The sequence below is a fragment of the Peromyscus leucopus genome, chromosome 16_21, assembly GCF_004664715.2.
Source record: "Peromyscus leucopus breed LL Stock chromosome 16_21, UCI_PerLeu_2.1, whole genome shotgun sequence".
NCBI classification, from domain to species: domain Eukaryota; kingdom Metazoa; phylum Chordata; class Mammalia; order Rodentia; family Cricetidae; genus Peromyscus; species Peromyscus leucopus.
The window spans coordinates 66,986,794-67,000,532 of record NC_051084.1 but is presented as its reverse complement, the minus strand read 5'-3'; the positions used below and the strand labels follow the sequence as shown (position 1 = coordinate 67,000,532).

General features: G+C 45.1%; 1 protein-coding gene across 4 annotated transcripts in view; it reads right to left on the bottom strand.

Annotated features, from left to right (window-relative positions):
• Positions 1–13,739, bottom strand: part of Adgrf5 (adhesion G protein-coupled receptor F5) — a 95,407-nt gene that overhangs the window by 65,169 nt on the left and 16,499 nt on the right. For 3 of the 4 annotated variants that reach the window (XM_028887270.2, XM_037200162.1, XM_028887272.2), the window contains exon 1: positions 3,208–3,468. The exons of the other annotated variant lie outside the window; for it this stretch is intronic. The gene's annotated coding sequence lies outside the window, so the exon portion shown is untranslated. Of the gene's footprint in view, positions 1–3,207; positions 3,469–13,739 lie in introns of those variants that run through there. 4 annotated transcript variants of the gene reach the window in all.

The following is a 13,739-nucleotide window of genomic DNA, read 5'->3' as shown; positions in this document are numbered from 1 at the left end:
AAAGTCTAAAGGAATTAATTACAGCACAAGGGTGTCTGCATTCTTAATCCTGTGAAACCTAGCAAGCTGCTCTGGGACACCTGATTCTCCTAGGCTGTGACTTTAAAGTCTTTATTTTTATAACTATCTTTTAGGAAATAAGCAAGCTTTCAGTTGTTTTGAGGGTGGTGACCAGAGTTAATGTGAACTGAAATACACTGGTAAATCACTTGTGCCTTTACGGTGTGCACACACACAGCCAGTTCATGCATTTAGCTGAGCATATCCTGTTTACTAGGACGTTTAATCAGACTCCGCAAGGTCTGCAAGAAGCAGGCGCTAATGTATCTGTGTCAAGTCAGTGGGGTCATTCCAGTTTAAATGGGAAAGACAATGAATGCCACTCTGGGTGGAGACAGGAATGTCCTCTCCATCCTTGCCTGCCAGGGTTCTAACTCATAGTGCTCACAGCTGGGCACAGGCCCAGATATTCAGAACCATAACCAGGTAATGTCGCTGCACCTCACTTTAAGCACTCCACCCTTTACAGCTAAGATTTCCACTCTCAGCCTCAGAGGCATAACGGAACCACTGGGGAGATTGACAGCAAACAACACACGGCACAGGTCCCTTCCAGAAAGGTTCTGATCCAACTGCGACAGTGAAGTGTATGGACCTCGCTCTGGTTTGGGGAAGCTCCTGGGATGACAGCACCTGACAGGAGGTACTCTAGTCTGCAAATATCCAAATGACGCAATAATGGGATGCACTTTCCCAGTCGCCAGCAAAGCATGCTGCAGAGCTCATGGACTCCAGATCATCACGTCAATTCTTTGTTATCGTTTATCTTCACGTTCCTAGTTAAGAAGTGGGCTGAAGAGCTGAAAAGAGATCTGAATTCTCATCTCAGAGTCCCACCAGAAAGTCACTGTGTAAAGCTGGGCAAATTAGTTAGCTTCACTTTCAGATACTTGGAAATGTTCGTGCGCTTCTCAGCTTTTACTCACTAATACCGAATCCGCTACAGGTCAGCTTTCCCTGTGGCATGGTGAAAGAAGAGGTATGGGTGTCTTCTGAGGATGCAGAAGTTATATACGAACGCAAGAGACTGAACGGAGACCTAGCGGAGGTGGATCGGCCTCACCACTCAGAAGGGGGTAGCCTGCGTGAGCATCCACTGCCCTGACATGCCACTGCGCACCAGGTGCCCAGTGATATGGCTGCATTCTGTGCAGCATTGGGCTATCAGGTGTACCCCGAGGTCAGCACAGTGGGTGAGAGGATTCATTAGCTTAGAGACAGCTCCGAAGAGGGGACTGTGGTTGAGCAAGACAGCCTAAGACAGAATCTCAGATCCAGCAGCCCCGAGCGACCTTCCGTTTCGGGGTGCAGAAGTCTCAGAAACATCAAGAAAATACACACAAACAACTGAGTGAGTTGCTGTTACTCTCAGGAGTTTTTCATTTTTCCTTGTTTGTTTCTTCTTTCTGAAGGCCCCTCCCATTCTCTATGACCCCTGAGGACTGGTTCATTGCAATTTTTTCCTTACTCTTTTATTTTTTTATCTATTTATGATCCTATCTTACGAAAACCACCATTATCCCCCCACTTGTATAATGGGAAAACCAAAGCCTAGCTAAACTACACAATATACCCAGTTCACAGAGCACAGGGTAGTGTCTATCCCAAAGCCTGAGTCCTTGGCCTTTGTGGCACACCGTCTCTCATCTTTTCTTCAGGGATGCATTCTTTTTTGAAATACACCTGCATCTCTCTACCTAGCTACTTTTCTGGCCTAGCCTTGTGGATCTCTTGGCACCCCTGTTGTGGGCACAGAGATCACACAGAGTTGGGGCAAAGAGAGAAGGCCGCCTTTTTTTACAGAAGATTAAAATATTTGGAAGATGATCCATCCAGTAAAAATCAAATGTTCCCTGCCTTCACCCAGTCCTCCCTGGGTCAACCATTTAGCTATCGAATGACTGATCGATCTGTATAGCCAGTTAATTTCTTTATCGTTCCCCCTTTTTATTTCTAGAAGAAGGCTAACTCTGATGTCCTTCAAAGGAAATGCCCAAACTACTAACTGTTAAAGTTTCATCCTGGAGAAGCTGTCGTTAATATTGTTAAGTGCCAGAGCCAAAAGCAACACAAAATGACAAAATAGTAAAAAGAAATGTACTATTTTTTCACACTTTCTAAATTCTAGTGAGCGGTGCACATTCCTCGTGAGTCACGTTATCCTTCCATGGAGGAGATATTAGGTATCATCACGAGACTGTGACATTGAGTATGTGTGAGATCCCAGCCTGGCTTACTCTAAGAGCCAGGGAAAACAAAAAAATAAGCCTTTAACTGGTACCATATAGAGTACGTGGTGATATAATTTGTGGGGGAGAGGAGAAAAAGCGTGTATTGAGGTGGTGTAATATTTGAAAACTGTCAAGAGATAGTCTTCAACAATAAGAACACATCCTTGTGTTCCTATGCAATTACGAAAAAAATGGCTCACCCCTGTCTTCCCAGTGCCCTGGACATAGAGGCAGGAGGATCACAAGTCTGAGGCTAACCTGGTCTACATAGCAAATTCCAGGCCAACCAGGGCTATGTAGCAAGACACAAGACCCTGTCTCAAATAAAAACAAAACAATAACAACAAACACCTGCATTGGGCCCTTTAGAAAGGACAAAGAGCTAGGGTGGAATTGCACAGCCTGGTTTTCTTTAAAACAACAACAACAACAGCAAAAGCCATACACCGCAGAGATTTCCCCTACTTTCCAGAACATTCCAAGCAAGTCTGACTGCTTCTTGGTCCCACACACTTTTACTGAGCAACAGACAAACTGCTTTCCCCTCAGCCTCAGCCGTGGCTGGGAAGTCTCTATGCCCCACCCAAGCACTGTCTGAGAACTCCTCAAGGGCAACCTCCCCTTGCTCCAGGCCACCTCCACCACCACAACTTCGTGGCTATCAGGACAGGCTCACCAGTGCTCCTGAAAAGTTTGGGGGGGATTCAGGAAAGCAATCCCTACCAAAGAGGGAATCCTTAAGGATCCCGGTGAACTGGAGGGAGACCCTCTGAGCCAGCCTCACTGGGAACTTGCAACAGCCAACGATCTTGAGTGATCTAAGTCACCATGATTGGGATGCTGCTGAAGGAATGTCAAAATGCCTCAGGTTGCAAAGGGACACAGACTACAGAAAGAAGAAGAAAGAAACTGTTACCTGTCCACCACTGTTGTCTCCAGGCGCCTGTTCTCAGCAGATGTCTAGTTCTTCTCTGTCTTTCACTACGGGGCCATTGGCCCCGCAGCCTTCTTGGGGAACCTCACAGACAGTCAGGGGACAGCAGGACAGGCTTCATTGTGAACAGGAGCGGTCACTCCTTTGCTCAAGGTTAGCCTCCCTGCGCTGCACACTCCTCCTAGCCTCTCGGAGCCATCCCCTGGAGCCTCGTTTGCCTTTTGAAAAACAAGAAGCGATTTCCTGGTCCACTTCCCCGGATGGCGGATGGCGTGTGCAATTTCCCTCACGCCCAATGGGAAGTCCTTCAGGTCCTCTTACTGAGAAGCCTCTCCACCAAGTGGACAGACTTGTTTGCTTTCCTTTCTCCAAAGGGAGTTAAAAGATTTAAAAACTACCAACAGTGCGAGCCAGAAATGGGCTAGCTTACGAGTGAGTGGTGCAGGGTACCTGATTGAAGCCTTCAAGGCATGACTGGGAACTTAGACTGTATAAGGAAAATTAAAATTACGCACAAGCCCCTTATTTCTAGCAGGACCAAGAAGTCAGAAGCTAAAAATATCTGAGAGGTTGGAGACCTTGACCAGAGCTTTAGGGAGACCTGTGCGTCGAACACATCACAGTAGGGGACATCTAGTTCCCAGGGAAACTGACCATTTGTCGATCAAATGATATTAATACAGTGACAACTGCAACATCTTCTCAGTGACAGAGGTATCTGAAGACAGAGAGAGATGGAGAGGGCTAGCCGGCCAGCTCCTGCCACAGGCTTTAAGAGTAAATTGCAATCCCAGTCACAGTTTCTGAACTGGAAACAGTCCTGCCTGCCCACAACTCACAAGAGAGGACAGTGGAGACTGAGGAGATTCTGTGACCTGCCTGGGGTTGGAATAAAGATGGGAAGTGGTAGGTCGTCATTAATTAAACTTCTTTTGTGTATGGGAAATGCTGTTCAATTTCTGAAACTCTATCCACACAAGGTTTGCTGAATGAAGTCCTGCTGGGGCCCAGGAATCTATGTGGGGAAAAAAGCAATCCCGGATGGTCCCAAATATTAAAGAAAACCATGTACTGACGGAACAAGGACCCCAGAATCCGACTATAAGAATTCAAATCATAGCCTACCAATGTCTATTCATTCAGTCACATGGATATGACTTGATGATATTGGAACTTAGTTTTACTGTGTGGGACTGTGATGAAAACGATATCGAAGTCAGGTGGTGGTGGTGCACGCCTTTAATCCCAGCACTTGGGAGGCAGAGCCAGGCGGATCTGAGTTCAAGGCCAGCTTGGTCTACAGAGTGAGATCCAGAACAGGCACCAAAACTGCACAGAGAAACCCTGTCTTGAAAAACCAAACCAAACCAAACCAAACAAAACATATCAAATTTGCAGGCTTTGCTGTTGATCATTTAGAAGAGCTGAGGTCCTAGGCTGGACAGGCCAGGGAGATAGATGAGCATGGAAACGCTCTCACCACACAAACCTCAAGATGAAAGTGCGATCACTGGAGCCTGCATAAAAGTAAATGGAGAAAATCAACTCTATAAAATTGTCCTCTGACCTCTACTCACCACACACACACACACACACACACACACACACACACACACACACACACACACACACTGAACTGATAAATAAAAAGTTTAGAGGCCTGGGCTGGAGACATGGAGTCTCCTTCTGTCTCATCTCTCTCCCTGATCCACTCTGCCCCTTCTCCCTGCACACCTCCTCTTCTGATGATGCTACCTCTGCAGGGCAGACGGTGAGCAGAGATCGGACTGGAGACAAAGGCTAGCTGACGTCATCCCTCAGGGGCCAGTTCTAGGAGTCCCAGAAGATTCTAAAGTCTCCTATCCTGAGCCAAGTGTCTCTCCCACCCCCCTCACTCCAAACCCAACCAAACAATCAGTTTAATGCATTCACTATGAGAGCTTTGAGGCCAGGGACCAGTATAATGTATTTTATTCCTAGGTCCTATTATAGGAGTGGAATGCAGTAGATGATTGCTCAAGTCCTTTATATACAATAGCATAGCATTCACATATAACGGATACGTGTATTCCTACATACTTTAAATCACTTTTATTACTCCCAATAGTCAATGTAATGTAACTGCTACATAAATAATTATGATTCTGCATTGTTTAAAAAATAATAACGAACAGAAAGGATCTGTATATGTTCAACACAGGTGGAATTTTCCTAATGTGTTCAATCCAAGGTTGGTTGAATTCAAATCTATTCAACCAAAAAATATAGAAGACTGTGTTTGGGCACAAAGAGCATGAGGTCCTATAGTGAATTATTCCACATCTACGCTCTCGGCTGCATTCTATAGTTTGAACTGGGTATTTTTTTGCCCAAAGAAAGAGCTTGCTGTCAGCGGGAGCTCCTGGGCAAGTCTTTCTTTTTCACAATGCTCACTTGCTTTGGTGGCGGCTGGGTTACAGTTTGCTCTCTGATGTGGAATGGGGCATTGACAAAGTGGTTTTCCCTTTCCTTCCCCCCTGACCACAGTCCCCTGTCGTCACTAGGAACACTCTGTGCTCACCATACACTTTCCAGGGAAAACAAAGCCTGCTCGGAAATGGAACTGCCACATGGTCCCGACTGGGGCTCGGAGTTCGCTGCTGACGGAGCGCCTTGCCTTGCCTTGACCACCCGAGACACCTTTCTCTTTTAATGCTAGAATGTTGCAGTTGGTGGCCAGTTGAACTCAAACCTCTGCAAGCAAACTATGGACACAGCCAGAGTAAATAATGCGTCCGCTGTGCTACCCATGCTTGTTAACAGAAGTGCCGCCTCACATGCCAGGCGTAACCTTCATAAAGACAGACCTCCTGCTTTCCAGGCAAGAATTGCAGCTGCTGCAATCAACATGCACTTTCTAGTATGGACCAAGGCATCTTCTTCTTCTGTTCTCCTCTTCTTCACCCAAGATGCTACTTTTTCTCTTTAAGTTTACAGGTGTTATTTTCTCCAAAGACCCTCCTAACTCTCCTATCCTGAGCCAAGTGTCTCCCCCACCCCTCACTCCAAACCCAACCCCCATGACCCTCCCCTCGCTCTGCCTCGTCCCATGCTGCCTCAAAGGAGTCTTTGCTGCTACCATTCTGCAGGCAAACGATCAGTTTAATGCATTAACTATGAGAGCTTTGAGGTCAGGGACTAGTATGATGTATTTTATTCCTAGGTCCTATTACAGGAGTGGAATGCAGTAGACGATCAATAATAAGAAGAAGCTGCTGAAATTAAGCTGGGTCATGTCACTTTTCACAGCGGGTTCCTCCTCTCAGCAAACTGTCCCATGGTTTCAACTTTGGAATGCTTCTCTGTTGACACATATTTCGAGGCGATCTCTACTTCGGTTTGAATGTCTGTATAATGACTCCCAAATGTCTGTCCCTATTATGGACCTGAAACTCTGACCCATATACCTAACTACCTATGTACCATTTCTAGCCGGAAGTTCAACAGGACCATGGGCTGTACGTGTCCAAAATGAAATCCTTGACTTCCCTCCAAATGAGCTATCTCAGTGGCCATCTCCATACCTCCAGGTTACCCACACCCAAACCCTAACAACCTTGCTTGTGTCTCTGGTTACCTTTCTTCTGTTAGAAAATCATGTCCCCAAGAGAAGAGACAATGACCACTAACTCCCTGGAGAAGACCATTTGAACATAATACATCACCACAAATCCCAGCCCAAAGCAGTCTACCCAAAGAAATTCATGCAAATCTACTGGAAAAACATTCCCACTTCCACTTCTTGCCTGGGTCAGTCCCATATTTTCCCATCTATAACCAGGTGTTGGCAAACCTTTTGACCCATGTGACGCAGGGCCAGCTCTGTTTTACTATCTTTACATCTTTGCTGCTGACCTATCTTTCGGCAAAGAAGGCCAGGGCAAACAACCAAGCTGTTTCATTGCACACAAACGCCTTTACTGCTATCTGTGGCATGCAGTCTGTCAGAGCCTGCGCTGAAGGCTTTGGTCACACACGTGCTCAGCTGCAGCCTCCAAGGTTGTCGTCACACTCACTCTTAACACACCAATCTTCTAAGGGTCGATTCTCTAACTCTCTCAGAGAGTGGTGGTATTTCGCAGTAGAAGATCCCACATCCTCCATCTTAGAAGCCGGCTGAATGTGGCTGACAACCTCTTTCGGCCGCTTTGTGCCTCCACTAAAACCCCAGCCTCTGCCAGCCATCCCAGACACACCGCAAGTAGAAAGCTGCGTTGGATTCTGCTCCCTTCTTTGCCTTTTCCTGGGAGAGGGAAACTTGAGGTGTGGCTCTGTACAGTTGCCAGCAGCAACCCTCACTTGACCCTTCTTGACCTCTCCTTGGGGGAAGCTGACCTGAACCCTCAAATACACTTTCCGGTTCTCTGAGGTGACATCATTCCTGGAGGGAAAAAAAAAATTCTGGCTGGAACTATGTGTCACTCACATACTTCAGCTGTGATGCACATGACATCAGTTATTGGGTAACTACGTTTGTCACGGACTCTTCCTTCCAGTAGTCCCCTCCTCCCCTGGTACCATGAGGAGAGCAAGGTGTTGAAGGAGCTGGGTGTTCTTTGGCCTGGAAGATATCTGTATAGAAGGAAGCTGTACTTTGCCTCTCGAGGTCTACATGGTAATGCCTGTGCACACTGGTCCAGCACTTCAGTTCTTTCATGGTGCATGCTGGGGCAGATGTTGTGTATCAGCACATAATGTATGCAGTGACTGACAGTGAGCGTAATCTACAGACACTGGACTCTCGGTTCAACCCTTAAAGGTGCTTTGCCTCCACCCATTCCAATATTCTCAGTTCTTTTCAGGGCCTCATCATTTCCCATGAACCTTCCCCCGCCAAAAAACAGTCCTTTATGATAGGAATTAATTTCCTTCAAATTTACTAACATTTTTAGCATGACTACTGAGCAGCCACATTGCCCAAGCTACCAGACAAATAGGAGGCAAAGATTCATGCATGGCAGGAGAAAAATCCAAATCAAAGAAGGTTAAAGGAAGCCCAGATATCCTGGTTTTCTTTCTGCCACTGTGATAAAAACACTCTGTCAAAAAGACTCAGGGGAAAAAGAGGTTTATTTGGCTTACAATTTCAAGTCATAGCCTATCATGTTGGAGGAAGTCAATGGAGGAACTCAAGCAGCTAGCTGAATCACATCCACAGTCAACCATTGTGATAAACCAATACACTCTCGATACCTGCTTGCTTTCTTGTTGTTCTGTATGCTGTGAATGTGTGTTGCTTTGATTGGTTGATAAATAAAGCTATCTGGCCAATAGTGATGCAGAATAAGGTTAGGCAAACATTACAACTAGAGAGAGAGGAAGGAGAAAGGCAGAGCTGAGGAGATGCTGCTAACCGCCGCCAGGAGAAGCAAGATGTAAAGTACCGGTAAGCCACAAGCCACGTGGCAAAGTATAGATGTATAGAAATGGGTTAATTTAAGATGTAAGAGCTAGCTAGCGAGAAGCCTGAGCCATTAGGCCATATAGTTTAAAAATAATATAAGCTTCTGTGTGTTTATTTGGGTCAGAGTGGCTGCAGGGCTGGGTGAAACACAGGAAAACTTCTAGCTACATTTGGCATACCAATGTGGGGCTCTTGAATTTCCATAAGGCCTAAAAGAGTTTAAGAAGGGCTTTCAAGCACACATTAACAAAACCAAAAACAGCTTTCTACTCCATGTCTCATGCAGGCTGAGATATAAAGACGGCAAGGTACAGAGATGCTGTGGCATGTGGACTTGAGCTACAATATAATATGGCGGGTTTGCAGTGTGCAGGCTCGAGCATGGCGGATTCCCGCAGCGGTACACAGTGGTATTTCCAAGCCCTTCCTCTCCCCTGACTCACTGCAACACTCCGTTACCATCACAGCTACCCTTAACCAGAGTCAAGTAAGTAGATTTTGTCATAGCTCTTCTTTAGCTCCATTATCAGTCACAAAAAGAAAAAGTAAGGACTAGGGAGCTAGCCCAGTTGGTAGAGCTCTGGCCTAGTATATTAGTCAGGGTTCTCTAGAGTAACAGAACTTATAGAATGAATCCAGAGAGAATGGGGCTTTATTAAAATTGACTTATATGCTGCAACCCAGTTAATCCAACAATGGCCAGCTGTGAATGGAAAGTCCAAGAATCCAGCAGTTGCTCAGTGCACTATGCTGGATGTCCCAGATGGTCTTCAAATATATTCTGGACTCCCAAAGAAGTAGGTTCTTAGTCTAGTGAAGGAATGGATGTGCTAGCAAGGTTAGGACAAGCAAGCAAAGAGTGAAACTTCTTTCCATGTCCTTATATAGGCTTCCAGCAGAAGGTGTGGTCCAGGCTGAAGGCTTGTGTCTTCCTGCCTCAAGACCCAGATTAGAAGTTGATCTTCCTACTTCAAATTAAGCAAAGAATCCTTCACTGATGTGCCCTCCATTTTTGGATTTAGTTAATTCTAGATGTTGTCAAGAAGACAACCAAGAATTGCTACACCTAGTGTGCACAAAGCCATGGGTTCAATCCCTAGCAACATAAACCAGAAGTGATGGTATACACCAGTTACCCCAGCACTTGAGATGGAGAGGCAGGAGAATTAAAAATTCAAGGTCATCTTTGGCTGCATAGTGGTTCAAGACGAGCCTGGGATAAACAGGAGAGATTGTATAGAACATGAAAAGAAAGAGCTGAGAAGAAAGGCTCCTGCAAGCAAGTGTGTATCCTCAGAATCCATGTAAATGTCAGGTGTGCATGGTGGCCTGCCTATAATTTCAGCCTCTGAAGGTAGAGACAGAGAAATTTCTAGATCAAGCTGGATAGTTTGGTGATCTACGCCTGAGTTGACCTCTGACCCTCACATGTTGTGGTACATGTACATGTGCATATGTACAGACATACATGGAGGAAAAAGAAGAGGAAAAAAAAGTTAATTCGAGATGCTTAGGAACTATTAAAAAGAAAATAGTAAGTGCCCAATTGAAAGAGATGAATGTGTGAATCAAAGGCACACTTTCGTTTACCTTGTCAGTTTTCAGCTGCCTAAGACACCTGCTATTAGTGTAATTCAGTATATTCAAAAGCAAAGTCAGGGTGTCATCTGGTTGCTAACTCTCTTAGTTACTTTGTTGTTGTTGTGATAATACACACCGGCAAAAGTTTTCTAAGTCAGGAACTGTTTCGTTCTATTCAGAGTGTGAAGAACAGTCCATCACGATGGAGACATAGAGACATCAAGGCAGGAGTTTGGAGCAGCTGGTCGCACTGTGTCTTCAGTCAGGAAGCAGAGAACAGTGCACACTCATGCTCAGCTTGCCTTCTCCTTTATACACAATCCAGAATCCCAGCCAGGGGAATGGTGTCCCCCACAGAAAACAGGCTTTTTACCTTAATTAACCTAATAAAGTTAGTCCCTCATATGCATGCTCAGAGGCCCATCTCTCAGGTGATTCTAGATTTCATCAAATAGAGAATTGAGATTAACCATCACAATAACATATCCACATGAGGTTTTCTATGGCATTAAAACCCCAGGGAAACCCCTATTACTAGATGTATGACCAGGCTGCCATATACTGCACACTACTTGGGTGAAGAAAAATTGGTTCTGGGGAAAAGCTCAAACCATAAGTTTTCCCAAATGTACAACACAAGGATAGCAATAATGAGTCAACTTAGCCTTCTGGTCAACCCTAAAAGGGTTTCCCAGTAATAACAATTGCCAACCCACCTACCTACCCAAGGCTTGGCTCCAGGGCCTTTGTCTTTATGTTTTACAAGCAATGGCCCTGTAATAACTCATTTCTCAATTCTGCTGTGGATAATAAACTTTAAAAAAAAAAAAAAAAACTGCTTCAAGATTATGTCACATGTCAGGCGCTGTGAAGGTGTTTGCTTGAGGGAGAAACAGGGAAAGGATTGGCCAATTCTCATTTAGCTCTGTGAACAAGAATGGCTCTGAAATTCAGTCATGAAAAGGGGCTGAAAATAGGCTGGCTGAGGAGAAGCCCAAAGTCACGGTTGGGGGTAGCGGTGAAGACGGAGCATGACACACAAATGAGAATCCAATTTTCTGAAGTTTGACTCCTTGTGCTTTTTTAAAGGCCCGGAGATGAGGAAGGCTAAAAATTGAGAATCTGGGGAAACTAGTTAGGAAGGTCCTCATGAAGCAAGGACCCCACTTTCTTGTGACCTCTTGTGAATCATTTAAAAGAGAACGTAAGGACACATAATTGCCAGACGCTGCACATGTTAGAAACTCACTCATGTTCAGAATAACTTGTTTGTTTTCGTACTGGGGAAAAGCATTAGTAACTAGTGGCTTGCCTGTAAATCAAATGAATCCTTTGCCTCCCCAGACAGAAGTCACGGGTATACCATTGCTTACATGGGTAAGGCACACGGGTATGGTGCCTTTTCTGTTCACTATGATGGGGACCTCTGATGCAGGAGCTGACCTTGCTGCTGTCCTCCTACTCAAGCTGGTGAACATGAAGGTGAATTGTCCTGGATGCTAGCTTGACCCTATGTTTTTCAGGCAGGGTAAGAAGTTAAAGGCTGTGTGTGGTGGCTGTTACTGACTGGTCTTTGAAATGACCCAGCTTTGTGTAGACTGATGATTTGCCCTGTAGAGATTGCCTATCCTGCCACCGTTACGATGACCTACCCCAACACAAAGAAGGGCCTGGGTTTCCAAGTTCAAGATTTTCCTCATTATATTGCCTTCGATTCATGAGGATTCACCTCTCTGGGCCATGAAGCTATTTTTGGAATTGAAAGTTAGTACACAAAACACAGCTACAGATCAACAATCATATGACTCTTCCAGACCCACACCCCTCCTCCAGCTTGCCTCATCTGACCTGGAATGCTGGGATGGGAAAGCCATTCACATTTTCAGTCTTTTCACACAAATACACACATGAAGGTGTAGATATGTGTGTGTGTGTGTGTGTGTGTGTGTGTGTGTGTGTGTGTGTGTACCTGGACCTCATACACACTCAAGCTTCACGTTGCAGTTGGAGTGAAGGTTGCAGCACACACACACACACACACACACACACACACACACACACACACACACAATTATGGATCCTGCAGGACTTTAGCATATCTAACAACTAGACCAGATCTTTTACTAAGTTCTTCTCTGCTCACTGAGCTAGCCTTTCTCCATCAAATACCAGGGATTGAACTCAGGGACACACACACGCTAGGCAAATTTTTTAGCACAGTTACATCCTCTGTGACACTCCTTTATTTTTATTTAAAAATGTAATTTTCTGACTAATTATCTAAATTGAAAATAATTAACTAAGAAGGGAAACATTTTTCTTTAAAAAATATACTATTAATCCAGTGAAATACTTAAATATGAACTAAAATTTGTACTTATCCATTTTTAAGCACAAATAAGAACTCTTATGGTTCACAGAGTTATGGAAGTGAAGTGATTCCTGCCCAGCTCCTTTGTCTTTCCAGCAGTCATGCTAACAAGGCTAGCCGCATGTAGCCTCTGCTGAACTTGAGCACACTCTGGAGCCAGAGATGACCTTCAGCTTCTAATCTTCCTGCCTCTGCTCCCAAGTGCTGGGATGTGGGACACCGCACAAGGTTCATTTGATGCTGGAGGTGGAGCCCAGGGCTTGGGTCACGTTAAGAAAGCACTCTACCTGCTGAGTCCTGTCCAAACCCCAGAGCTTACCTTTTAAATCTCTATTTCAAATGAGGATCGATGTCATTTCTCCATCAGGAGCTAGAGGCACTTGAGGCAAGCACCAGGGGTTCTCAGCATAGTGGAGCCTACTCCTTTTTTAAATTAAATATTTGTATTATCTGTGAGTTTGTGTCTGTGTATGTGTAGAACATGTGGTATAGGTAACTGCAGAAGACAGGAGAGAGGGGCGTCGGGTTTCCTGAACTTGGAGTTAAAGGCAGTTGTGAGCTCCCTGATGTGGTCCAGGAAGCTCTGAGCCTTATCTGTAAACCCCAGGACTGTAGGGTTAAAAGCAACAGAGGAGCCGAGTCTGCCTGTGCCAGGAGCCATGATATACACGAAAGGTGTCTAAATTAACTCCAGGGTGGAATATGCCTTTTTCTTCTGTTGAGACAGTCTCACTGTGGAGCCCTGGATAGCCTGAAGCTTGCTATGTAGACCAGGCTAACCCCAAACTCACAGAAATCCTCCTGCCTCTGCCTCCTGAGTATTAGGATTAAAGACGTACACCAGCAGCCCTGGCTAGTTGCTTTTGTTTAAAGTACAATTTAATAAACTGTAAACAAAAAGGTGCACACACAATAATAAGAACCTTAAATGATATTGTAGAACTCACTGATGTGAGCAATTCCTCAGAACTTACAGTAACAAAGGCTTTGTTTGGTTTTAGTGGCGTTGAGAAATGACGTCATATGCCTTTTTCAGACTTTGGTTCATCTTTTACTGAATTTTAAATACTCTGTAGACATTTCACCTTTACTGCATACAGCCCCCCTCTCCACTCCAGT